This window comes from Aythya marila (genome assembly GCF_965140915.1).
Source record: "Aythya marila genome assembly, chromosome: Z".
In the NCBI taxonomy this organism is placed as follows: domain Eukaryota; kingdom Metazoa; phylum Chordata; class Aves; order Anseriformes; family Anatidae; genus Aythya; species Aythya marila.
Window position 1 is genome coordinate 68,684,656 of NC_139080.1, and position 12,771 is coordinate 68,697,426.

The window sequence follows — 12,771 nt, forward strand, 5'->3', positions numbered from 1 at the left end:
TGAAAAGTCCTTGGCTTAGTGTAAGCACTGCTTTGTAAGCTAAAATGTCAGCATGCTATCAGCATTAACATGCTATCAGTATTATTAACATTAGCATTATATTAGTATTAGCATGCTATCGGCATTATTCTCATGCTAAATCCAAAACACAGCACCATACCAGCTACTAGGAGGACAATGAACCCTATCCTAGGTGAAACCAGGACAATACCAACCCCTTATTCCATACCATTTATGCTCAAGTCCCACACTTTCAAGTACTTTCCAATTAATCACCACTTTTCATATACGTATATGAAACGCCCACCGAGTTTGTTTAGTCTGTGAATGACTTTGGGCTTCATCTGTCACAACAATCTTTCAGCGCAGAAGAGATGGTGTGTGGTGTCGGATTGTCACATGCTGAAGCTTGTTGTGATTCCATCACACAGCTGTGCTTGTCCAGTTTTATCAAAATTCATTCATCATTATCTGGGTGACTGTTATTGTAATACCATGAACATGACATATAGCAATTATAGTAGTGATGGCCTACGGTATTATATAGTAATTAACATCATGGAATTCAAATCATGGGCTACTCTCACCCAACATTAAATCCATTTGAGGAATACAACAGACTTCCCCATTCTTCCACACTACCCACCAATACACCCAGGTCCTTGAGCAAACGCAGTCCCATGGATGGGCTTGCCTTTGCCTGAGCCAGGAATAGCCAAGACTGCCTAACCCTGAATGCTTTTTATGTGCACTACGGGGACTTTATTGCCTTCTACAGTATGTAGCAGGTTTGACTGGGGAGGTCTGGCTTGCTTGGCAGAACCCCTAGTGTTGACTAAGCAGGTGGCCTTTGCCAAATGTGTATCCCAGTTTTTGAATGTCCCAGTTCCCTCTACCTTCAGTGCGCTCTTTAACAGACCATTATATCCTTGATTTTCCTGGAAGCTGGTGCATGACAGGAGATGTGAAATATCCACTCAGTACTGCACTCTTTGGTCCAGGTGTCTATGAGGTTGTTTCAGAAATAAATCCATTGTCTGACTCAATTCTTCATGGGGTGACATGTCACCATAGGACTTGTTTTTCAAGTGTTCTGGGCAGTGGCATGGGGCACAGGGTGTATTTCCATCCATCTGGTGGTTGCTTCCACCATTGTATGCACATCGTGCTTGCCATTGCAGGTTTGAGAGAGCGTGACATAATCTATCTGCCAGAATTCCCCATAGTTAGATTTCATCCATTGTCCTCCTTACCTGAGAGGCTTTAAACATTTGGCTTGCTTGATTGCAGCATGTGTTTCACAATCCTGAATAACCTGTCCAGTACTGTGCATGGTCTGGAACACTGCTCAATCACAAGCCCAACTATATGTTTCGTCTCTTCCTTGATGGCCTGAGGTGTCATGGGCCCATGGATCTATAAATAATTCACCCTTCTGTTGCCAGTCCAGATTGACCACAGCCTCTTCAATCTTAGCAGCCTGATCCACCTGCTGGTTGTTTGGTGTTCTTCAGTTGCCCAATACCTGAGTATGTGAACATATATGTGGCATACTTTTACAACAAATTCTCTACCTGGGCAGCAATGTCTTGCCAAAATGCAGTAAGAAGCTTTCCTTCCTTCCTTCCTTCCTTCCTTCCTTCCTTCCTTCCTTCCTTCCTTCCTTCCTTCCTTCCTTCCTTCCTTCCTTCCTTCCTTCCTTCCTTCCTTCCTTCCTTCCTTCCTTCCTCCTTTCCTCCTTTCCTTCCTTCTTTCCTTCTTTCCTTCTGTCTTTCCTTCTTTCCTTCTTTTCATTTCCTTCCTTCTTTTCATTTCCTTCCTTCCTGCCTTCCTTCCTTCCTTCCTGCCTTCCTGCCTTCCTGCCTTCCTGCCTTCCCGCCTTCCATCTGTCATTTTCTCTCTTTCCTTCTGTCTTTAATTCTCCCTCTGTGTGATGCTGCACCCTGTGTTGCAACTGGCTATATGTGCAAATCCAAGCTTAGTGCCTGCTTTTCCAGACCACTTGATCCTTAGAATACACATTCCCCACTTACTCAGAGCTGCTTGGACTCTAGTGTAAGCACAGAGTTAAACAGGCTCCACAAAACCACTCTGTCACCACTATGTCCACATTGGAATGCTGTCATGAAGATATGTGCAATTACAGAGGACTACATGATGTTTTGTCTCCTCCCAAGGGTGCAGATATCAAGGGAGCAGATATCAACATGACAGCAAGAACCTCATCACCAATGTGCAGGACTGACCTCACCAAAACAATTACAGTTCAGGGCAGCTGTGATTGCTGTTCCTATAGCTGGTGAGCTGATCTTGATGCTCCTTATCATGCTGTCCTTGCGGATGCCCAAGAGTGAAAATAAGAGACTGCAAGACCAACTGCAGCAAATGCTCTCCTGTTTGCACTATAGTTTCCATGGAAATCATGCGAAAAAAGGGTAGGTGGCAAAATTGGACTTGGAATGCATGGTGCTTGTAACTGGTCATGAGAACTGCTGCATGACCTGTGATAAAATGAGACATTCAGACCTCAGCAATGATAAGATTCTTTTGCTAGTCCATCCACTGGGGAATGTAGAGCAGACATGGGAAGCTGGAATTTGTATGACCAATTATTTTTTAATCTGAGCTAAACTTACTCTCTGGACTCTTGAAGGCCTTTGGGTTCTGTTGGACAGGAGCACTTAATCTTGAAACAAAAACCCACAGATCATCTGAGAAACAAAGGAACTCTGCAAACAGAATCTTGGATATACTTGGATACTTCTGAAGTATTCCAAAAGTTGTCTCATTTGCACAGAGTAAAACACACTCAAATGTATTGTTTGCTTTAACGTTATGAAAGCAAAAATTAGAAGTTGTAAACACTGTCACCAGGGTTACCTGAACTGCAGGGAGCTGAGAATTGAATTATAATAAACTGTATGCAAGCTCCTATGTTTCCTGACTTATTGTAAAGATTTTTTAAATATATATATTTTGTCTGAAAAAAATAAATTTTTGGGTCCTGAGGGAAGAGAGGGCTGTCATGGGTGCAGGTGTACCCTGCTTAAGGGACTTCTCAAGCAGGTGGCTGGGCTGCAGTGAGAAATCAACAGCCTGAGGAGCTCCTGAGAGTCTCTGAAGGTGACAGATAGGAAGTGTCAACCTGCCCCTGCTGATACCCAGCAGCCCCCTCCTAAGTCCCTGCAAGGGGTAGTAGCTGACCCAGCTGATCATGTGCAGGACAGAGGGCTTGACCACTCACAAGAGAAATGGGGCTGGACCCTCATCTCAGCTCGAAGCAGAAAGAGACGTTTGCCCCCGACACCCATGGTTCCACCAACCCCCACGGTGTCCCTGGGTAATAGATTTGAGACTCTCAGGCAGGAAAAGGATGAGGTTGATGGTCTGGACAGTAGTTTGAACCTGGGAAGCAACCCTGCGAAGTGTGTCAGGACTGGGGGAAATACTGAGCATAGGGATCTGGGCCGGGCAGAGCACTGCATCACAACTAGTGCCACAAAAAAAGGATGGACAGTCTTAGTAATCAGAGATTCTTTGCTGAGGGCCACTGAGGCTCCCATTTGTCACCCAGATAACCTATCCAGAGAGGTGTGTGATGTCTTCCTGGGGCACATGTCAGAAATGTTAGGAAGGCTCTGCCACAGCTCATTAAACCAAAGGATTACTATCCTCTTGTTGTCATTCTGGTTGGATCCTGGGAAGCGCAACTAGAAAAATGAGGAATATTTAAAAGGACTTTTCATCCCTGGGAAGGTTGTTGAAGGGATCAGGAGTGCAGGTAGTGGTGTTCTCCTCTGTCCTCCCTCTGGGTGACTGGGACCCAGAGAGAAGAAGAACAGGACAGGTGAACGACTGGCTGAGAGGGTGGTGTCTTGACCAAGGATTTGGGTATTTTGATCTTGGGCAGCCCTTTGAGACGCTGGGTATGTGGGCTGCTGACTGACTTCAACTCAGAAAGTTGGGCACAAGTGTGCTGGGGAGCAAGCTCTCTGGGCTGATTACCAGGGCTTTAAGCTAGGTTTGATGGGGGAAAGGGAGGGGAGCTAAAAGTGACAGAGAAGGGCTGGGGGAAGTTGTCACTGCTGTCACTGTTGAAGATAGTAGGGAAAAACCTCTGAGCTGTCTCATAGGATTGTTGGAGAGCTCCTCAGAGAAGGTAATGATCTTGATACCTCATGGGTAAACAACCCAGCAGGCACGTGCAGTCCAAACGGTTCCTACAATGCGTTGAAGACAATTTTCTGACACAGGTAGTGGAGGAGCCAATGAGGCAGGGTGTGCTCCTGGACCTTGTCCTTACCAACAGGGATGGGCTTGTTAGGGATGTGAAGGTTGGGGGCAGCTTGGGATGCAGCAACCATGAGATGGTGGAGTTCAACATGGAACTTGGTGGAAGAAGTAAGGCTAAAAGAAGGATTGCTACCCTGGACTTTCAGAAAGCCAACTTCATCCTCTTCCAGGACCTGCTTGGGAGTATCTCATGGGCTAGGTTGCTAGAAGGCAAGGGTGCATGTGAGAGCTGGGCTACATTTAGGCAGCACTTCTTCAAAGCTCAGGATAGGTGCATCCCTAAGAGTAGGAAATCAGGGAAGGGGGGCAGGAAACGTGTGGATGAGTAAGAAGCTCATCAATAAGATCAAAAGGAAGAGGAAGGTTTATGTAACATGGAAAAAGGGCCTGTCCTCTTAGGAGGTGTATAGAAGTGTTGTCAGGGCCTGCAGGGATGCAACAAGGAAGGCTAAAGCCCACCTAGAGATGAGGCTTGCAAAAGAGATAAAATATAATAAGATTTTTTTTTTTTTTTTTTTTTTTTAAGTATGTAAACAGTAAAAGGAAGACTAAGGATAATGTGGGTCCCTCACTGAGGCAGAGGTACTGAATGCTTTCTTTGCTTCAGTCTTTGCTTCAAGGACTCCCCCTTGGGACTCCTCGACCCTGGAGGAAAGAGAAAGGGGCTGGGAAATGGAGGGTTCCCCCTGGATGACAAGAGAGTGGTTCGGGAGCGTCTGAGTGGGCTCAGTGCAGACAAATCCATGGGTCCCCATCGGATGCATCCATGTGTGCTACGGGAGTTGGCAGAGGTGATTGCCGAACCTCTCTCTATCATCTTTGAAAGGTCCTGGAGAACAGGAGATGTGCCTGAAGATTGGATGATAGCCAATGTCACTCTGGTCTTCAAGAAGGGCAAGAAGGAGGATCTGGGAAACTACAGGCCAGTCAGTCTCACCTCTGTCCCTGGAAAGGTGTTGGAACAGCTTGTTCTGGATGACATCTCCAAGCAATTGGAAGAGAAGAAGTTTATGAGGAGTAGTCAGCATGGATTCACCAAGGGAAAGTCATGTTTGACCAACCTTGTTACCTTCTATGATGGCATCACCAGCTGGGTAGATGAGGGGAGAGCAGTGGATGTCTTCTACTTTGGCTTTAGTAAGGCTTTTGATACTGTCTCCCTTGACATCCTGATAGCAAAGCTGAGAAAGCGAGGGATAGAGGAGTGGACAGTAAGGTGGGTCAAGAACTGGCTGAATGGCCAAGCTCAGAGGGCAGTGATTGGTGGTGCAGAGCCCATCTGGAGACCTGAGACTAGCGCTCTTCCCCAGGGGTCAGTGCTGGGTCTGGTCTTGTTCAACATCTTCATCAATGAACATGATGAGGGAATAGCGTCTGCCCTCAGCAAGTACACTGATGACACAAAGCTGGGAGTAGTGGCTGACATGCCAGAAGGCTGTGCTACAATTCAGTGAGACCTGGACTGGCTGGAAAGATGGGTAGGAAGAAACCAAATAAGGTTTAATAAGAGCAAGTATAGAGTCCTGCACTTGGGAAGGAACAACCGCATGTATCAATAAAGGCTGGGGTAGACCTGCTGAAGAGGAGCTCCTCTGAGGAGAAGGACCTGGGGGTGCTGGTGGATGACAGGCTGACCATGAGCCAGCAGTGTGCCCTCATGGCCAAGAAGGCAAATGGGAACCTGACATGCAATAAAAGGAGCATGGCCAGTAGGTAAAGGAAGGTGATCGACCCCCTCTACTCCGCCCTGGTCAGGCCTCACCTGAGGTAGAGTGTTCAGTTCAGGGCTCCCCAGTACAAAAAGTACACTCTTCTTCACAAGCTTTATTGAATACATCAGAAATTCTTAGCATTAGATATTTTATTTAATCCACATCGATGTTTTTGCAGATATACACATATTCAGCTCCTCTGTCTGCATAAATGCAAATATGCATATACGATTACAGGTAAGCAAATAAATGTGTACATGTATATAAAATAGTGTGTCTGTGTGGAAAACCACAGTGTATATCTACTTGTGTTTACGTTTATGTGTGGATATACTTACACGTGTCCGTAAACGCACACACTGCATGTATCGTAGATAGACATTTTCACTTTTAGCACTTCTTGGCTGAAAGGCAGCGGGCCACCAATCAGTGGGCGAGCGCAGGGCACGTGGCTTGAACAGCACGCAGCCAATCAGAGAGGCACGGTGAGAAGAGCACTCCCTCCCCACCACAAAATGTTGGCCCCCAGTGTGTTGCACGTGGAAGGACTTCCTGTTTCCATGGACTACCGCATAAACTAAACGCATTGGCCGGTTTCAGCTGCGGGACACAGGCTGTCATTGCACGCATCTGTTTTGGAGCCGCCTACAGTGCTGAGTCTTACCCAGAGATTCAGCCGTTTGCCCCTTTGCTTTTTCTGCTATATTGCTTAAAACGATTCTGCAAGGGTGCAGGGTTGTTTCTGTGTTTCTAGAAATGCAAATATGCATATACGATTACAGGTAAGCAAATAATTGTGTACATGTTTATAAAATAGTGTTTCTGTGTGGAAAACCACAGTGTATATCTACTCGTGTTTACGTTTATGTGTGGATATACTTACACGTGTCCGTACACGCACACACTGCATGTATCGTAGATAGACATTTTCACTTTTAGCGCTTCTTGGCTGAAAGGCAGCGGGCCACCAATCAGCGGGCGAGCGCAGGGCACGTGGCTTGAACAGCACGCAGCCAATCAGAGAGGCACGGTGAGAAGAGCGCTGCTCCCCCTCCAAAACATGTCGGCCCCCAGTGTGTTGCACGGGGAGGGATTTCTTGATTCCATGGACCACTGCATAAGCTAGATACATGGGCCGGTTTGGGCTGCCAGTCACAAGAGAAGGCGTAAGTGGGAGTTTTTTGTTTGTGTGAGACAGTGCGTCCCCGGCTGTTGTCAGCACTGTGGAGAAGAGCAGCAGCCTTGCAAGGCAAGATCTGAACAGGCTGTCATGGTACGCTTGTTTTCGGAGCCATAGAAACTGGTGGGTCTTAGCCACAGATTCAGCCCTTTGCCTCTTGCTTTTTCAACTTTACTGCTTAAAACACGACTGCAAAGGTGCAGTGTTGTTTCTGTGTTTCTAGAACTGCAAATATGCATATACAATTCCAGGTAAGTAAATAAATGTATACACGTTTATAAAATAGCGTGTCTGTGTAGAAAGCCATTGGGTATATTTTCTCCTATTTGTGTTTCTTTGTGGATATACATCTATTTATCTGTTCGCACAGACACTGCAAGTATCGTAGATAGGCATTTTCACATTTAGCGCTTCCCGGCCTTAATCAGCGAGCCACCAATCAGCGAGCGCGCGAAGGGCACGTGGTCAAATAGCATTCAGCCAATTAGAGGAGCATTGTGAGATGAGTGCTCCCTCCTCGCCACAAAATGTCGGCCATAACGAAATGGTGGCCATCACAAAATGTCGGCCCCCAGTGTGTTGCACGTGGAAGGACTTCCTGTTTCCATGGACCACCGCATAAACTAAACGCATTGGCCGGTTTCAGCTGCGGGACACAGGCTGTCATTGCACGCATCTGTTTTGGAGCCGCCTACAGTGCTGAGTCTTACCCAGACATTCAGCCGTTTGCCCCTTGCTTTTTCTGCTATATTGCTTAAAACGCTTCTGCAAGGGTGCAGGGTTGTTTCTGTGTTTCTAGAAATGCAAATATGCATATACGATTACAGGCAAGCAAATAAATGTGTACATGTATATAAAATAGTGTGTCTGTGTGGAAAACCACAGTGTATATCTACTCGTGTTTACGTTTATGTGTGGATATACTTACACGTGTCCGTACACGCACACACTGCATGTATCGTAGATAGACATTTTCACTTTTAGCGCTTCTTGGCTGAAAGGCAGCGGGCCACCAATCAGTGGGCGAGCGCAGGGCACGTGGCTTGAACAGCACGCAGCCAATCAGAGAGGCACGGTGAGAAGAGCGCTGTCTCCCCTCCAAAACATGTCGGCCCCCAGTGTGTTGCACGGGGAGGGATTTCTTGATTCCATGGACCACTGCATAAGCTAGATACATGGGCCGGTTTGGGCTGCCAGTCACAAGAGAAGGCGTAAGTGGGAGTTTTTTGTTTGTGTGAGACAGTGCGTCCCCGGCTGTTGTCAGCACTGTGGAGAAGAGCAGCAGCCTTGCAAGGCAAGATCTGAACAGGCTGTCATGGTACGCTTGTTTTCGGAGCCATAGAAACTGGTGGGTCTTAGCCACAGATTCAGCCCTTTGCCTCTTGCTTTTTCAACTTTACTGCTTAAAACACGACTGCAAAGGTGCAGTGTTGTTTCTGTGTTTCTAGAACTGCAAATATGCATATACAATTCCAGGTAAGTAAATAAATGTATACACGTTTATAAAATAGCGTGTCTGTGTAGAAAGCCATTGGGTATATTTTCTCCTATTTGTGTTTCTTTGTGGATATACATCTATTTATCTGTTCGCACAGACACTGCAAGTATCGTAGATAGGCATTTTCACATTTAGCGCTTCCCGGCCTTAATCAGCGAGCCACCAATCAGCGAGCGCGCGAAGGGCACGTGGTCAAATAGCATTCAGCCAATTAGAGGAGCATTGTGAGATGAGTGCTCCCTCCTCGCCACAAAATGTCGGCCATAACGAAATGGTGGCCATCACAAAATGTCGGCCCCCAGTGTGTTGCACGTGGAAGGACTTCCTGTTTCCATGGACCACCGCATAAACTAAACGCATTGGCCGGTTTCAGCTGCGGGACACAGGCTGTCATTGCACGCATCTGTTTTGGAGCCGCCTACAGTGCTGAGTCTTACCCAGACATTCAGCCGTTTGCCCCTTGCTTTTTCTGCTATATTGCTTAAAACGCTTCTGCAAGGGTGCAGGGTTGTTTCTGTGTTTCTAGAAATGCAAATATGCATATACGATTACAGGCAAGCAAATAAATGTGTACATGTTTATAAAATAGTGTTTCTGTGTGGAAAACCACAGTGTATATCTACTCGTGTTTACGTTTATGTGTGGATATACTTACACGTGTCCGTACACGCACACACTGCATGTATCGTAGATAGACATTTTTACTTTTAGCGCTTCTTGGCTGAAAGGCAGCGGGCCACCAATCAGTGGGCGAGCGCAGGGCACGTGGCTTGAACAGCACGCAGCCAATCAGAGAGGCACGGTGAGAAGAGCGCTGTCTCCCTTCCAAAACATGTCGGCCCCCAGTGTGTTGCACGGGGAGGGATTTCTTGATTCCATGGACCACTGCATAAGCTAGATACATGGGCCGGTTTGGGCTGCCAGTCACAAGAGAAGGCGTAAGTGGGAGTTTTTTGTTTGTGTGAGACAGTGCGTCCCCGGCTGTTGTCAGCACTGTGGAGAAGAGCAGCAGCCTTGCAAGGCAAGATCTGAACAGGCTGTCATGGTACGCTTGTTTTCGGAGCCATAGAAACTGGTGGGTCTTAGCCACAGATTCAGCCCTTTGCCTCTTGCTTTTTCAACTTTACTGCTTAAAACACGACTGCAAAGGTGCAGTGTTGTTTCTGTGTTTCTAGAACTGCAAATATGCATATACAATTCCAGGTAAGTAAATAAATGTATACACGTTTATAAAATAGCGTGTCTGTGTAGAAAGCCATTGGGTATATTTTCTCCTATTTGTGTTTCTTTGTGGATATACATCTATTTATCTGTTCGCACAGACACTGCAAGTATCGTAGATAGGCATTTTCACATTTAGCGCTTCCCGGCCTTAATCAGCGAGCCACCAATCAGCGAGCGCGCGAAGGGCACGTGGTCAAATAGCATTCAGCCAATTAGAGGAGCATTGTGAGATGAGTGCTCCCTCCTCGCCACAAAATGTCGGCCATAACGAAATGGTGGCCATCACAAAATGTCGGCCCCCAGTGTGTTGCACGTGGAAGGACTTCCTGTTTCCATGGACCACCGCATAAACTAAACGCATTGGCCGGTTTCAGCTGCGGGACACAGGCTGTCATTGCACGCATCTGTTTTGGAGCCGCCTACAGTGCTGAGTCTTACCCAGACATTCAGCCGTTTGCCCCTTGCTTTTTCTGCTATATTGCTTAAAACGCTTCTGCAAGGGTGCAGGGTTGTTTCTGTGTTTCTAGAAATGCAAATATGCATATACGATTACAGGCAAGCAAATAAATGTGTACATGTATATAAAATAGTGTTTCTGTGTGGAAAACCACAGTGTATATCTACTCGTGTTTACGTTTATGTGTGGATATACTTACACGTGTCCGTACACGCACACACTGCATGTATCGTAGATAGACATTTTCACTTTTAGCGCTTCTTGGCTGAAAGGCAGCGGGCCACCAATCAGTGGGCGAGCGCAGGGCACGTGGCTTGAACAGCACGCAGCCAATCAGAGAGGCACGGTGAGAAGAGCACTCCCTCCCCACCACAACATGTCGGCCCCCAGTGTGTTGCACGTGGAAGGACTTCCTGTTTCCATGGACTACCGCATAAACTAAACGCATTGGCCGGTTTCAGCTGCGGGACACAGGCTGTCATTGCACGCATCTGTTTTGGAGCCGCCTACAGTGCTGAGTCTTACCCAGACATTCAGCCGTTTGCCCCTTTGCTTTTTCTGCTATATTGCTTAAAACGATTCTGCAAGGGTGCAGGGTTGTTTCTGTGTTTCTAGAAATGCAAATATGCATATACGATTACAGGCAAGCAAATAAATGTGTACATGTATATAAAATAGTGTGTCTGTGTGGAAAACCACAGTGTATATCTACTCGTGTTTACGTTTATGTGTGGATATACTTACACGTGTCCGTACACGCACACACTGCATGTATCGTAGATAGACATTTTCACTTTTAGCGCTTCTTGGCTGAAAGGCAGCGGGCCACCAATCAGTGGGCGAGCGCAGGGCACGTGGCTTGAACAGCACGCAGCCAATCAGAGAGGCACGGTGAGAAGAGCACTCCCTCCCCACCACAACATGTCGGCCCCCAGTGTGTTGCACGTGGAAGGACTTCCTGTTTCCATGGACTACCGCATAAACTAAACGCATTGGCCGGTTTCAGCTGCGGGACACAGGCTGTCATTGCACGCATCTGTTTTGGAGCCGCCTACAGTGCTGAGTCTTACCCAGACATTCAGCCGTTTGCCCCTTTGCTTTTTCTGCTATATTGCTTAAAACGATTCTGCAAGGGTGCAGGGTTGTTTCTGTGTTTCTAGAAATGCAAATATGCATATACGATTACAGGTAAGCAAATAATTGTGTACATGTTTATAAAATAGTGTTTCTGTGTGGAAAACCACAGTGTATATCTACTCGTGTTTACGTTTATGTGTGGATATACTTACACGTGTCCGTACACGCACACACTGCATGTATCGTAGATAGACATTTTCACTTTTAGCGCTTCTTGGCTGAAAGGCAGCAGGCCACCAATCAGTGGGCGAGCGCAGGGCACGTGGCTTGAACAGCACGCAGCCAATCAGAGAGGCACGATGAGAAGAGCGCTGTCTCCCTTCCAAAACATGTCGGCCCCCAGTGTGTTGCACGGGGAGGGATTTCTTGATTCCATGGACCACTGCATAAGCTAGATACATGGGCCGGTTTGGGCTGCCAGTCACAAGAGAAGGCGTAAGTGGGAGTTTTTTGTTTGTGTGAGACAGTGCGTCCCCGGCTGTTGTCAGCACTGTGGAGAAGAGCAGCAGCCTTGCAAGGCAAGATCTGAACAGGCTGTCATGGTACGCTTGTTTTCGGAGCCATAGAAACTGGTGGGTCTTAGCCACAGATTCAGCCCTTTGCCTCTTGCTTTTTCAACTTTACTGCTTAAAACACGACTGCAAAGGTGCAGTGTTGTTTCTGTGTTTCTAGAACTGCAAATATGCATATACAATTCCAGGTAAGTAAATAAATGTATACACGTTTATAAAATAGCGTGTCTGTGTAGAAAGCCATTGGGTATATTTTCTCCTATTTGTGTTTCTTTGTGGATATACATCTATTTATCTGTTCGCACAGACACTGCAAGTATCGTAGATAGGCATTTTCACATTTAGCGCTTCCCGGCCTTAATCAGCGAGCCACCAATCAGCGAGCGCGCGAAGGGCACGTGGTCAAATAGCATTCAGCCAATTAGAGGAGCATTGTGAGATGAGTGCTCCCTCCTCGCCACAAAATGTCGGCCATAACGAAATGGTGGCCATCACAAAATGTCGGCCCCCAGTGTGTTGCACGTGGAAGGACTTCCTGTTTCCATGGACCACCGCATAAACTAAACGCATTGGCCGGTTTCAGCTGCGGGACACAGGCTGTCATTGCACGCATCTGTTTTGGAGCCGCCTACAGTGCTGAGTCTTACCCAGACATTCAGCCGTTTGCCCCTTGCTTTTTCTGCTATATTGCTTAAAACGCTTCTGCAAGGGTGCAGGGTTGTTTCTGTGTTTCTAGAAATGCAAATATGCATATACGA

The 12,771-nt window shown here is 46.9% G+C and overlaps 1 pseudogene across 1 annotated transcript; it reads left to right on the forward strand.

The window, feature by feature from the left end:
• Positions 1–1,929: 1,929 nt before the first annotated feature.
• Positions 1,930–2,605, forward strand: LOC309890233 (BMP and activin membrane-bound inhibitor homolog; annotated as a pseudogene). Its single transcript has one exon. The product of its transcript is annotated as a BMP and activin membrane-bound inhibitor homolog (transcript).
• Positions 2,606–12,771: the final 10,166 nt, after the last annotated feature.